The sequence below is a fragment of the Eleginops maclovinus genome, chromosome 18 (assembly GCF_036324505.1).
Source record: "Eleginops maclovinus isolate JMC-PN-2008 ecotype Puerto Natales chromosome 18, JC_Emac_rtc_rv5, whole genome shotgun sequence".
NCBI lineage: Eukaryota > Metazoa > Chordata > Actinopteri > Perciformes > Eleginopidae > Eleginops > Eleginops maclovinus.
The window spans coordinates 21,869,486-21,883,079 of record NC_086366.1 but is presented as its reverse complement, the minus strand read 5'-3'; the positions used below and the strand labels follow the sequence as shown (position 1 = coordinate 21,883,079).

Sequence of the window (13,594 nt, the reverse complement as noted above, 5' to 3'; positions counted from 1 at the left end):
TGAAGCTTGTCAACAGTTGTCATAGAGAAGGAGAAGGCTCTCACTCCCTCAATCTTTTTATTTTGCCCTCTCTGCTACAGCTACACTGTTAATTAATACCAAGGGATCTCTGTCTGACATACAGCGGCCTGCTTGGGTTTCGCCGGTGGTGAAAAACAAGTTGTTTGGCTTCAGGAAGGTGGTTTTGGTCTCACAGCTGCACTATTTAGCTCGCAACCACATTGTGGCATTTGGGGAGAACTCTTAAGATGCGGTCAGAACTCAAACATTAACAAAGTACAAAACACTGGGTTTTATAAGTAGTATTTTTTATTCACCATGACTCCATTGGCATGTTACTTCGTAATTTTGTTTTTCAATGTTTAAATATGTCAGTTTCACTCTTTGGTTCGGGGTGTATCCAATAACAACAGTCTTCAATGTTAATCTGGTTTATAGTCTTTTCTAGTGTTTTTGCTTCAGGCTCATGTAGATTACATTGTGAAGACCCTGTGATATAACAGTCTGAACAAAGCCAGATACCAAAGTCTCCAAACTAAACGGGTTTTTAAGCCACTGTAAAACCATAGTCAGGGGTTTGTCGCAGAACAATATTAACACATGGACCTCAAGCTAATTATTTTCTCAGAATTGTTATAGGAGTATCTCACAGTCTTTTTTCTTACTGAAATAAAGTCTTCAAGTCAAGAGATTGTCTTTTATTGTTTACAAGGCTTTCTGCAGAAAAGATTCAAACAAAACATGAACACAGCAAGAGTCTGAAGAAGAGCGCTTGTGTTGTATGCTCTTGATCTGCTCTTCGTAAGCTAGAATCGCAGCATTGTTGGGACTGTTACACAGTGTAAAAACAACAACAACTTATCTGTATTGCAGAGCTAGACAGTACATTTACTTAAGCGTTTTGCAGTGTTAGAAAAAACACACGGTAGAAGAACATTCAGTAACGTGTTCACTCTTGCACGTGATTAAGCAAACTTTGCAAATTTTCAATGACAATAGAACAAATCTATAACATGTATTATTTATATATACAGGTGTCACTCAGTTACAGATATCTTCAACAAGTGAGCAAAAAACATCTAATGAAAAAGACTAGGAAATAAGTGTTAGTGGACCTTGCGTTATGATTGGTTTTTATTAAAGCGATATTTATCATGTCAGGATAAACCTGATACTTTATGCATGGACTCTTAGTATATGAAAAAAGATATGGTAAATTATGGTCCATTTTAGAGTTGTTAATGGTAAAACTAATTGGTTAAGGCACACTGATCTAATGTGCAAATATGTATCAGCAGATATTTAGTTTGAAGTATAAACAGTAAAAGAAAACAGTCATACGTGTCTGGCTTTGAAGACTATTATATATCTTCTAGTTCTAGTTCCCAGAATGTATTATTTTGGACATTGTGTATCATTTGGCTCGTATGCCTGGCTTTACTAAACTCTGAGCTTATTTTTCTGTCATGTCCTTACATAACAGAAAACGTCATGCAGTATTCTGGATACTCCAAAGACTTTATTATTATTATTCTCAGTGGTGTGGGGAGTCCAGGGATTTAGGTATTTTGATTTGTCTAAAAACCATCCATCCTCAACTCTAGGATTGTTTTAGACACCCCTGGTTATTCCTACAGTGAAGAAGTGATATCCTTCGCCATTTTTCTGTTCCTTGACATATGGCTCCCGGGGCCAGGCGAGTGGTGTACACAGAACACCCTGCTGGGAGCTCCAAGCTTCTCCTGTCAGCAGGAATTTGCTCTCAGGCCGAGTGTGCTGGTGGCCAGACGGGTGGGCTACACGACACGGATTTGGTATTGCTGGGAAGAAGAGGAGGGAGTGTTGGATGGAAAGCTGCTGTTACATAATGGTGCTGGGCTTCTATCAGGCTCTGTTGAGTGGAGTCAGTGCAATGACCCTGGACAGGCTGTTCCTGAGAAGAGACAAACTCAGACGCACCCCGTAACGTTGGGTCAGTCTGTAAGTGGTTTATATCTCACCCTGTATTTCAGTTGGACGTGTGACCTATGTCGTGTCACTATCACGTTCGCTTCAAGAATTATTCTCTTTTCACATCTACGGACATTTCTGAAGAATAAATATTGTCTTCTATTACAGGCTAATAGTAGTCTGCAGTTGCTTTCCAATTCTTACAGACCTATGTAATCCTCTCAAGGGGACATAATAGTTCAAATACTTAGGTCACTTTTCGTGAAGGTTGTGAAACATACTTATCCCCGGCCCCTGGGTGCCATCAGTTCAAGCTTGCCAGCCTCTGTGTTCATTTATCCTTATTTAGTGTCAGCAAGTTGAAAGGACGACAAAATCCTCCCTCTCCAGGACATGAAAGATAATATGTGTCATTATTATCCACACTCTTGGGAAGATTAGATGAAGAACTAGTGTCGTGTGCTTGAACACCATCCGGATGTTTGCATTATGAACTTGATAAGTGACCCCTTTGTCCTCTTGGCATCTCTGGTGTCTGTTTTCACCGCTCACCTGAGCCCTGGGGGCCGAGACGTGGCTCCAAAGTTCGTCTTCTGTCTCCCGGGACATACTTGTGCAATGACATCTTGTCTGTCGAAAACTGCCTGTAGGCTTATTTTAGCTCCAATAGGACTTGGTTATGCTTGTCTGTGTTTACCATAGATGGTAACTAAAATAAATCCCACTGGAGTCCAACACATGCATAGTTGTGCGCCAGCTCAGCTGATGTTTTACGTTTTTTTTTTTTATTCTCTTGCGTCACATGTTATTGAATTCCTGCCAAGTCACTGAGGTATCTTTCTTCCTCTTTTAGCCTGATTGTCATTGATTGTGTCAGTTTCATTGTTGGAGTTGAGCCTTGTAGTTCATTTCGTCACTCCATTCAGACCCTTAAGCTTGTGAGGGAAACTGGACTTTATCTCATGACTTTAAATGAGAATCTTTTTGAGGTTAAATCTAGATGTGTTGTTGCAGCTAGAGGAAAATTAAATGAATTTTTGCTAAAATAGCATGAATATCTGTGGTGGTTGTTTAAAATTGCCATGTTATATATGTTTCTGCAGTGTTAGCACTTTCATGTTTTTTGTTTCATCAAAAAGCACCTTTTCGGTTCTTGTGAACATTTCCATTTTGCTCATGGGTGCAACTATATTTGAAATTTGCAAGAAAAATCATAATAATGTAATAACAAGACATCCTAAAATACTTATCGTTCATGTATTGCTATGAAGGGGGGACATTTCCATCTGCGATGTTTGTGTGATATAAAATATGACATTATCCAGTCAGTATTGAACAAAATGTGTCTCCTGTCAATGCCAACCCTCAAATGTCAGTAAACTTCCATGGGACAGAGACACAAAAACAGTTTTGTCCCAATTTTGAAAAGTGGAAAAACATGCACAATAGCTGCAGAATATTTACATTTTACCCTTTCTTTCACAAAAATAGATGATCATTCAATTATGTACGTGTAAACTATATATCCAAAATATAAGGAACAACATTTAACTGGGATAACTAGCTCAGGTAGGTTTCACAAATTCCGTAAGAAGTATTACCAGTCAGTCCAGATGAATTAAAGGAGTAGGAGGATGTCATATTTGGAGTTGCCAGGGATCTTCCTCTGAGCTCATCCTGGGTTGGCACTGCCTACTTTCTACGCCTGCTTCTTGTGTATCTTTGGAAACTCAAGGGCAATGCTCAAGGGAATTTTCCTCAAAGGATCTCAGTATGTCACCTGCACTGTAAACATCTGTTTCCTGGCAATACTAACAGAGTAATCACTTCCACAGGGAGTAGCTGGCTCTCCTCTCCTGAGAGCTGCTTGTTTTTCACCCAGCAGTCTTGGGTTGGCAACTATGTGTACAGCACTGCTAGACTGTTCATATTAAACAAATACAGCTGTAATATACATTAATTTTCTTTATGATAACTGCTGTATACATAAAAATATTTCTAAATGCCAGTGAAGAGGGTGCATTTGAGTAAGGTTTGTAAAACGGCATGCTGATAGAACTGACAAACTTAGCAAACTTGTCCTGACAAGATCCGTACTGATGTTAATTTAATCTGTTTTTTGATCAATTTAAACCTCATCAAGCCCACAGGCAGAGAGCAAAACATTAGTTCGAAAAATATTTCTCTGACAAGGGTAGCTGGAAAAGTACTGGTGGTTTTCATGGTAGTAATAATTCTGTACACAGTCTAAAACCTTACCAGACCACAATCCCTCATATAGAATTACTTGGCATTTGTCAGCTCTAATTGGTTGAAAGCAGTTTGTGTGTGTGTGTGTGTGTGTGTGTGTGTGTGTGTGTGTGTGTGTGTGTGTGTGTGTGTGTGTGTGTGTGTGTGTGTGTGTGTGTGTGTGTGTGTGTGTGTGTGTGTGTGTGTGTGTGTGTGTGTGTGTGTGTGTGTGTGTGTGTGTGTGTGTGTGTGTGTGTGTGCAGGGTCTAAAGCTGTGTGCGGTTGCATGGGCCAAAGGGAAAGTAATCTCTTCGGTGATTGCCATAAGACTGCAATGGTGATGACAGCAAGTTCGAAGGATGTTAGTGTAGCATAGGCAGGAACCTTGACCTGTGTGTGTGTGTGTGTGTGTGTGTGTGTGTGTGTGTGTGTGTGTGTGTGTGTGTGTGTGTGTGTGTGTGTGTGTGTGTGTGTGTGTGTGTGTGTGTGTGTGTGTGTGATTTCGTGATTTCATGTTTTCATGCACTGACCTATCTCAGTAAGGATGTGCTAAGATGTGACGTATGGTACCCAGACGGTGTTAATGCAAACCTCTGCGGGCCATATGGGATTAGATTCTGGCTCAGGTCTGTAACATCACATGTCTGTGTTTTGACCAGCCATGGGGAACACGGCGCCATGACAGTCCCTATAAAACCAGACCCGCACACTCAAACATACACAGAGAAACAGAGCTGACTCTAGACATCGGGGCGGTCGGCTGTAAGATGGCACCGTCTCCTGAATGGAGGTGCTGATGTGATGAGCTGCACTGAGGTGTACGCCTCGCTGGGAGCAGACACATTACACAGTGAGGTGAAAGCAACTGTTCCCACTGCTGACATCTGTGTTCCTCACAACTGGAAGTCTGGTCCTCTGATGGTGTAGTATTATTACTGTAGTATGAGTAATACTGTGTGGGCTGTTAAAGGATGATGAAATCCACCTCACTGTTATTGCATTTGCCTTGCAACTACCCACTAGTGTTGGGCCTAACGGTCTCATCATGCCTTTTGCATCTGTTTGTGCTTTTCCTTGGTTGATTTTTTTTTCTGTATTGGGCTTGTACTTGTTTATAAATATTCAACACTTTCAGATTTTCTGTAATAAAACTCACATTTCAGACAAATAATGAAAAATAAATACCCAGAAAACTCACTTTTCAAATAAAAGTATTTATCTATACGAAAATGAATATTCATAACTAAATTAGCACAAATCTAAGATTGATTCGGTCAATAACAATGCCCTCTCAACATCAGCCTGCTAGTTGTTAGCATGTGAAATTGTTCTAAAGTCTCAACTCTCTCAACTGAGCCTCTTCAAACTATTTACAAGATATCAAAGAAAAGTACAAATACTCCAGAGTGAGATTGATGTAACTCACCATAAAATGTTGTGATTATATGTTTGAACTTTCTGTCCAAACACTCAAATTAACAGCACATTTATTATATTGTAGAACATCATACTTTTGGAGTTAATATGTGAACCTTTTCAGTGGAGCAGCCCTGTGTTACTAGGAATTTAAACATCATCATTTGAACAATCAGGGAATCCCTCTAAATCTTATTTAAAGTAGACTTAGTAGCACGTCTGTTTTAATTTACTTGCTAACGTATGTTGAATAGCGTGCACTCCTACACCTCAGTTTTTATTGTATAGACATCGTTTCTCATACTTTATTAAAAAAAAGGTTTTTGTCTGGTGGGCTTTAAAACAGCATTGAAATGTAAAACCAACCTTCCATCACCCTTGAAAACACCATCCACAAATGTATTTGGGTAGGTTGCTCAAATACCTCATACAAATTGTACATTTATTTTAGCAAAGGCTAATTTGGTTTAGTAATCACCATCATGCTACTATATTCTCAAATAGCACATGTTGTAAATAAACAGATAGCGATTTTAATCTTAGTCTCTTCTTCTGTCTATATCCATGACTGTTCTAAGTAAAGGTTGGCTGTTAATGCTGGATAATTAACACTTCATCACATGGACTGACCTCTAATGTTATCCCTGCTTCTTAAATTGAACAGAGCTGGTTTTGGTGAGTAGCTGGCACTGACTTTTATTTTTGCCATGACGAGCAAGTTTCTCTTTAAAGAAACATTGGAACGTACTGTATTTCGTTAGATCTGTACTAATGACATGTATATATGTATCAAGACAATCAGTAATGGTTTTGGAAATGCCTACTCGATCAGTAGCTATTGTGGTCAACACAGTTACAGGTGGGGGTTGTGTGTATGTCTGCATGCAGGAATTATTGATTGTTATCGGTAGAATTTGGTGACACTTTGACTGTCGATCAAGACAGGGAGGTTCTACAGCCAAGAGCGACTTTCAAATGTGTTTCTCTATCCAATCATACCTTTCTTGCCAAAGTGAAGGATGGCCTAACAATTGATCTGCATTTTGTTCTTAGTGAGAGCAACTTTCATATCCCAATCAAAAGACTCAAGATTGAAAAAATAGGACAAAATTGGCCTTTAGTCTTAGTCAATAAGCCATGCTTACAGCACAACTTCTGTGCTTATGGAACGTGATGTTGTATTCCTATGAAGAAACTCAGCGCTGTCCATTTTCCCAGGAAATCTTTGGTCATGGTCTTGCACAAAGATAATTTCCACATGACTCCTGTCTGCCACACAGCCGTGTCCACGTCATGACTTGTGATTTCTCCTTATTGCTCACAGGCTACAGACAAATGATCTCATATGTGGGGATGCAAACTGTATTCATTATCTCCATGTGCCCATGCTGTTCCCTCTGATGTAAGACCATTTAATGACAAATGAAGTATAATGGGAACCAGGGTGAACAGTAAGGTTTCCCAGCCGTCGCACACTTACCTGAGAAGTGAGGTCACAGATAAATCCGGTTTCTATTACAAATGTTGGTACTTAATACTTATTGGCCACGTTCCTCCATATGGAAATCTGCGTAAAATGTCACCTTTACAAATGGCTCATGCTTAGCCTCCAGACTAGACATGGTGTAAGAAGTAAAAATCTTGATGTGCCCAGTTTAGATGTGGTATTTTTAGGGTTGGTAACCGAAACTCTGTACCAAATTAGAACCTAATCCCAAATTTCATGTACCAGGTATAAAACACATTTATTTACAGTATCTGCAAGGACGTATACGTAGCTATTTGTCAGGACCTGTCTATGTGACACAAATACTAGGACCTTTAACTCTCATCTCTTTTTAATGTTTAGTTAACACTCAAAATATTAATATTTTTCTTATCTGAACATTTTACCTTTTTCTTTGTCTTTTTTTTCATGATTTGGAAACAAAACGTAGATCAGTACAACTCTGAATTCTCAATAATTTAGGTGAGTTTTATGTCATCCATTTTTACTAGAAACCATACAATTCTTTGTTTAGTCAGTGAAACATAATAATTGATTTATTGGATGATGCGCAAGTATGCCTTTTTCCTGGGACTTAATATACATTTTTATTTATTATTTCCACGTACATTTCAGGTTCTGTTGAAACACATACAAATAACTGACAGGCTTGTGTGAGAACATTAAACCACAACCATTAAAATGTTTATTCATTTATTTGCTGTTTTCGACTTCACATCCTGCCTGGAGAATATGAGCCTGCGTTTAAAAATAAAATAAAAACTTGCTAGCAATTTATTTAATAATGTTTGGATTTACTACGGTGCAGATAATGTTAAATGTACCCTGCAGAGTTTTAAATCTCTAACAGCACTATGGAGCTTGTTTTTCCATGAGTGGCTGCCTGTTTTGTTTATCATTTGCACGGGCTGGAGCATGCACATGCGCGCACCAATGATTCAACACTATTCCTCTGATCCACTGGTGGCAGATATGAAATCCACTAACAGTAAATGCTGTGAGCGAGTAAGCTATATTTGACTGCTTTTAGATCCCAAAAAGTTGGGATTTGATCTGATTCCCAATTTGGCTCTGGCTATCACTCGGGAATGTTATGCAGCAGTAGAGGTTGCAAATATGTGATCCTTACTTTACATCTTAATATCTTTAACCATGAGTATTATAACAAATAGTTTCTGCTTGGCCCTGACAAGTTGCTGCCAGGTGTTCTTGCCTAGAATTTGGTATTTTGTTATTTCATTGTCTTGATTATATTTTGATTGGTCTCAGACGATGGAAACTTGGAACAGTCTGCTGGCTGCGCGACCTTAATTAAATCTGATCACAGACCAGACCGTGTCAGCGTGTTAATTTAGACTGAAGTGTGAAGCTAGATTGAGACACTCTGTCTTTAACCAGCGGGTTATTTATAGGAGCATAGTGCAGAATTCCGGCCATTAACACAGACACAATTTACGGGTACCAAACGCTATTTTTATCTTAAGGTCTTCAAAACACTTTCATGTTCTCCACATTTACCCACATAGTAAGTTACTGTCCTCATCTGTTAAGCAAGAGCTGCTGGACAGTAATGTTTCCATGTTTTGAAATGTTTTATATTTATGACATTTATCATATTGTTTGCCTGGTATGACGAAAGTTTTGAAGTTAATTTCCCTTTACATGTTATGTGTTTACGTATAGCTAATTCACACACTCCCACTATAGTGATCCAAGACGCTGTAGTGGGAGTGTGTTTGGCATTCAAAAACTATAGTTGTAGTAGTATGCTTATTAAAGACATTACATTAGTTCTGATCAAAATCTGCATTTATCTCTCACTCAGCCCATATACAGTATGTACTTGTAAACAAATACTGTAGGGTCATTCACAACTGCTTCAAGTGCAGTATATGCACACGTTTTGGCTCATGATGGCAGCCCACAACTGCATAAGGAAATACATAATTTGTAAAGAATGTACAGTATGAAATCAATATAAATGGTGATGATGTTTTAAAACAGTATGATCTGAAAATGTGCAATGTGCATGTATGCGCCAAAGGTGGCAATTATTGACACATAGAAACAATACAATTATTAATATAATATAATTATTAGCAGAGTCTGAATAGTAGGCTCACTTTACAAGCAACTAACATAATAAGTAAGGCTGTAACACATATATGTAACGCATTGTAAAATCAAAACCATAATCTACTTTTACATTTTTATTTGTTTGTGGATGTGAGATCAAATGTGAAATTCTAGCAGCATTTTTGTTCCAACACATATGACATACATTAGCTGCTGCATGTCCTGAATAGCCTCTCACTTTAAACATTTCCACATGTAAACAAATCATTTTGTAGATTTCAAATGCAGTAAAGGCCCCCGCCAAAACAACTCTTAAGGGGAACTTAAACACGCAACCAGACAGAAAACAAACTTTCCATTCTCATTGTCCAGTGTCTCTGAAAGTATGCGTCCATGCAATCGTAAATGATGTGGTTTCAGTCGGAGAGGCATTGTTCAGTGTGTTTACGCAAACATTAACCGACCATTTATAAAAATGTTATAGTGTTGAGTTTGTTTATCCTTCATAATTTCCTATTTCGAATCATGTGCGGTACATCCACGTTAAACAGCTTCCAGTCTTCTTCATCCCCTTCATTGCTGGCAGATTGTTGCCAATCTTGCCGCGTTACCGCCTCTTCTTGACCACTGGATTGGTGAGCAAGTGTCTGGAATGTGCCACAAGTTTGTGTGCATGTGCGTCCTCATGCACTACACGAACTAAAGAGGTTACTAGAAGTCTAAAACTCAATTTGATACCTTTTTATTAGACCCTTTATAGGTGTCAATGTTCCCTGCTATTCATTTTATGATTAACACAATTTAATCTAAGCTTGCAGCTCATTCTTAACCTTTGAAACCTCAGCTGACAATCTCAACTCGAGGTCCACTTGATGCTTGCTATGGAACATTTGATTTCAAAGTACAGTATTATGGCAGATAATCAAACCTACTGCTCTTAGGATTGTGTGATAGTGTCAAGTGAGTTGATACCGATTTCTGTAAACTGAATGTGTTTGTATCAAAAAGGATGATGTCTTTAGGGTAAGATCTTTTAATGTTTTCTGTAGCAGCACAGTGATTTACTCCGATAATTTATCGTTCGTCTTGTAGATTGAAACTGTGTGTAGTTGTGATTGCACCTGCTTTTATTGTCTTAATTTTACAGAGTCTTTATCAACCTTGACTGGTGGCAGACTGGTGGCATTGGTTGCCCCACTGTACACTTCTAGCTTTCCTTCTTCCTTTTTTTATATCACAACAATTGCACCTCAGAAAACCATTAAGGATAATACCCTCATATGCAGAAAGTCTTAATACTTGTGTACAATTCCATAAAGGAAAATTGCTCCTATTTTTGTTAACAATTTGTTTTGTTCAAAGATACCCTACGAGTAAAACTAGAAAGGTTTCTCCAGTCCAAATCCAAAACATTTAAATGAATGTGTGGCCGTCATGGGCCCTTCAAGCCCTTTAAGGAAAGATCATCACTTTTCTCCTGTAAAACCATGTAACCATGACGGGATTCAATTATTCTGAAGATTTACAGTCGTTGCTCTAAAGAGCCGGTTGAATCCCTCACATAAACTCTAAGTGTCCAAATAATGTCATTATTATGCTGTCAGTGAGTGTCGGTCTCTCTTTCCATATGTTCCTTTTTGCAGTCTTAACCCAGTGTGATTCAGTGAGCTTGTCTCTGACTGGTATGAGCTGGTGAAGAAACAAACTTCATTGTCCACCTGCTGAGCTTTAACCAGCCTGCACCAAAATACACTGTTACTGGGGGTGAGGCTAGACTCCAGTGGGCAACATACTTGCATAATCAGCAACAATGTGTTTGTGTATGTGTGAGTAAAGAATTTACAAACTCATTTATGTCCCTTTAAGTTATTTTCAAACCGAAAACTGAAATGTCCCTTGTTTTTGTGTTATACAATATAAACTACAGCAGGCATATACCTTCAATTAAAAAAATACAACTAATTTGAATAAATTTGAGTGTAATATTCGGGCAATTCTAATAATTGTTTAGCTGAAGTGGTTGACTGGCTACTGACTGAAGAACCTTTACTTTAAAGTCAAGATTCAATTAAAAAAAAAATTAAAACTTGACTTTATTTACATTAAAACAAAATATGCCTACATAATTGTATTAGGTTAGTTCAAATATATATGTACAAAAATATGAAGTACAACACAAGTTCAGCATTAGTTCCCCTATATATTTGGTAAGTGTATTGATCTTATCTAACTTAAAACAATTAAGTGAAACCTGTTTGTCAATGTTTAAACTTTGATTCTGAAGTTTTATAGCTGTGTATTCTGACTTCCTCTGAATTCTGATAAAACATTATTATTTACAACTTTTGAGAAAAATCTCAAAAGTTTAGAAATCTCAATTAGCACTGGTTTGTAATTCTACTTTAGAAACACAGTGGATACTTGTTGAACCAGATTGATAACATTTTCACTTTCATTTTCCCACATCATACAAGAAAGGGTCCAGTTAGCATTAGCTGTACAGTATGCCTTATAGTTGGTCCACCTGCGTACAGAGTGCTTGAGTCACAAATGAGACTAAACAACATCTCATGAGGTTGGAGCCATGCAGGTTAATTGCCTGTTTTGTGTTTGTTGGAGCTGAAGTTGTGAACTGTCTTTCCCGGAACATAAATGAATACATAATTATCTGAGAATGTCTTCCAGGCCAGTTTTTCCGCTGCAGTTGTACAACTTTATGAACAGAAAATACCTAACTATTAGCATTACATATTTGGCGTCCCTTGTGCTGTTATGAAACACTATGAAACGAAAAAAGTGTAAAGTAGGGAAACCCAAAATTCTGGCTGGCACAACTTGTCCATCCATTGCTTCTGTTAGAGTAGTTCAGCAGCGTGGTAACTGGCCAGAACAAGCTAATGAAATAACTTAATTTGGGGCCACATGAAGTGAGCAAAAGAAGCAGAACATTACGACCAGAGGGAGGTCCCTGTTTTTTTTAACAGAGCTCTGAAGTTTTTTGTTACATAACAGCATCTGCACAGTGTTATATTTTAGGGTCTGTTAGCCCTAGAAATATCTTATAGTACCTGAAATTATTTTTTTCAACACCCTAATTTTATATATACTTACTTTGTTTTCATTTTGACTACTTCAAAATGACTATTACCTCCCACGGATTTATGTTCCTGACCTGTAGAATGCTTGAATACTTGAGCTACATCGAGATGTTGTTTTTAGCTTTTACTTTGTGCTTTTAATAACCTCCTCATCCAGTCTGGGTGGTGACCGGCTGTGTTTTCAACCCCAGATGGTAAATCTTGGCATGACAAAGGTCAGGTCAGAACTACAGGGTCAGCGTTTCCGAGCTACACAGAGCCTATTGAATGTATTCATCACAAGACTTTAAATCCAGCAGTTTTATAGAAGACTTCAGGGTGATGGCCTCAGTTTGAGATCACTTCCAGTGTGAGACTGTGCCAGGCTGGACCCCTCTTATGCATTTTTAAAAATTATAATCCGTGTGGGAATGCAATGAGGCGTGGGTTAAGTTGAAGAGATTGGGTGGTCTGAGAGCAAGATCATTGAGCAATGGTGAGGTCAGGCAAAATGGCAAGGTCACACCACATTGACTGACCGACTGAGGGACCTTTAAAGTCAGGAGGTTAACCAACTGTAAACAAGGTATTTATACTGTGACATGAGATATGCTCTTGAGTAAAGCAGCAGTGACATGCGCATTGGGAGGGCCAGATGCTTGGTGATGTAATGACTTCTCAAGGGGCTTGTTTGTGACCTTCAGAATCTGAAGAGCTAACTGCTAACATGCTAGCAGGGCTAATAATTAATCTCCAAGAGCTTCTTTTGATTTACTTTCTACTGTTATGTTTTCTTAACATAACTTGTGTACACCATTTCTACCAATAAAGGTTATTGATGAGAGAAAATAAAGCTCCTGTGCTTGGATACATTTGAGATTTATTTGTACCATCAACATAAATCCAAAAGCTGCCAGCAAACCAGCAATACCTTTTTTTTGTAACATTTGTAAGTCTTTATTTAGTAATCTAAATAGACATATCTTAAAATGCTAGCTTCTAAGGGTGCACTGATGGACGAAATTGACGCGTCATCAGATGGATTACGAAGAATGTTTGCTATATGTAGATAACGCTTATCAATCTATTTACAACTCAAATGATGCTAATGAACAGTGGCTGATCCACCCAACACCCAACAGTTCAACATTTTAGGGATTGAACTGACTTTTCCACTCTAGGAAGTGCCCTGATGGATATCACGATCAAATTAATTGAGTTTGCAGCAAAGTTTAAATACTACTGACCGTACTTTAAGAGAGGATTGTTTCAGTCCCCAAAATCACAAAAATACAATACATATCCCAACATCTGATAATTCATTGATGTTAAACACCAT

The 13,594-nt window shown here is 38.2% G+C and overlaps 1 protein-coding gene across 3 annotated transcripts in view; it reads left to right on the top strand.

The window, feature by feature from the left end:
• snx19b (sorting nexin 19b) overlaps positions 1-13,594 on the top strand; it is a 37,306-nt gene that overhangs the window by 17,519 nt on the left and 6,193 nt on the right. The gene's annotated exons all lie outside the window — the stretch shown is intronic.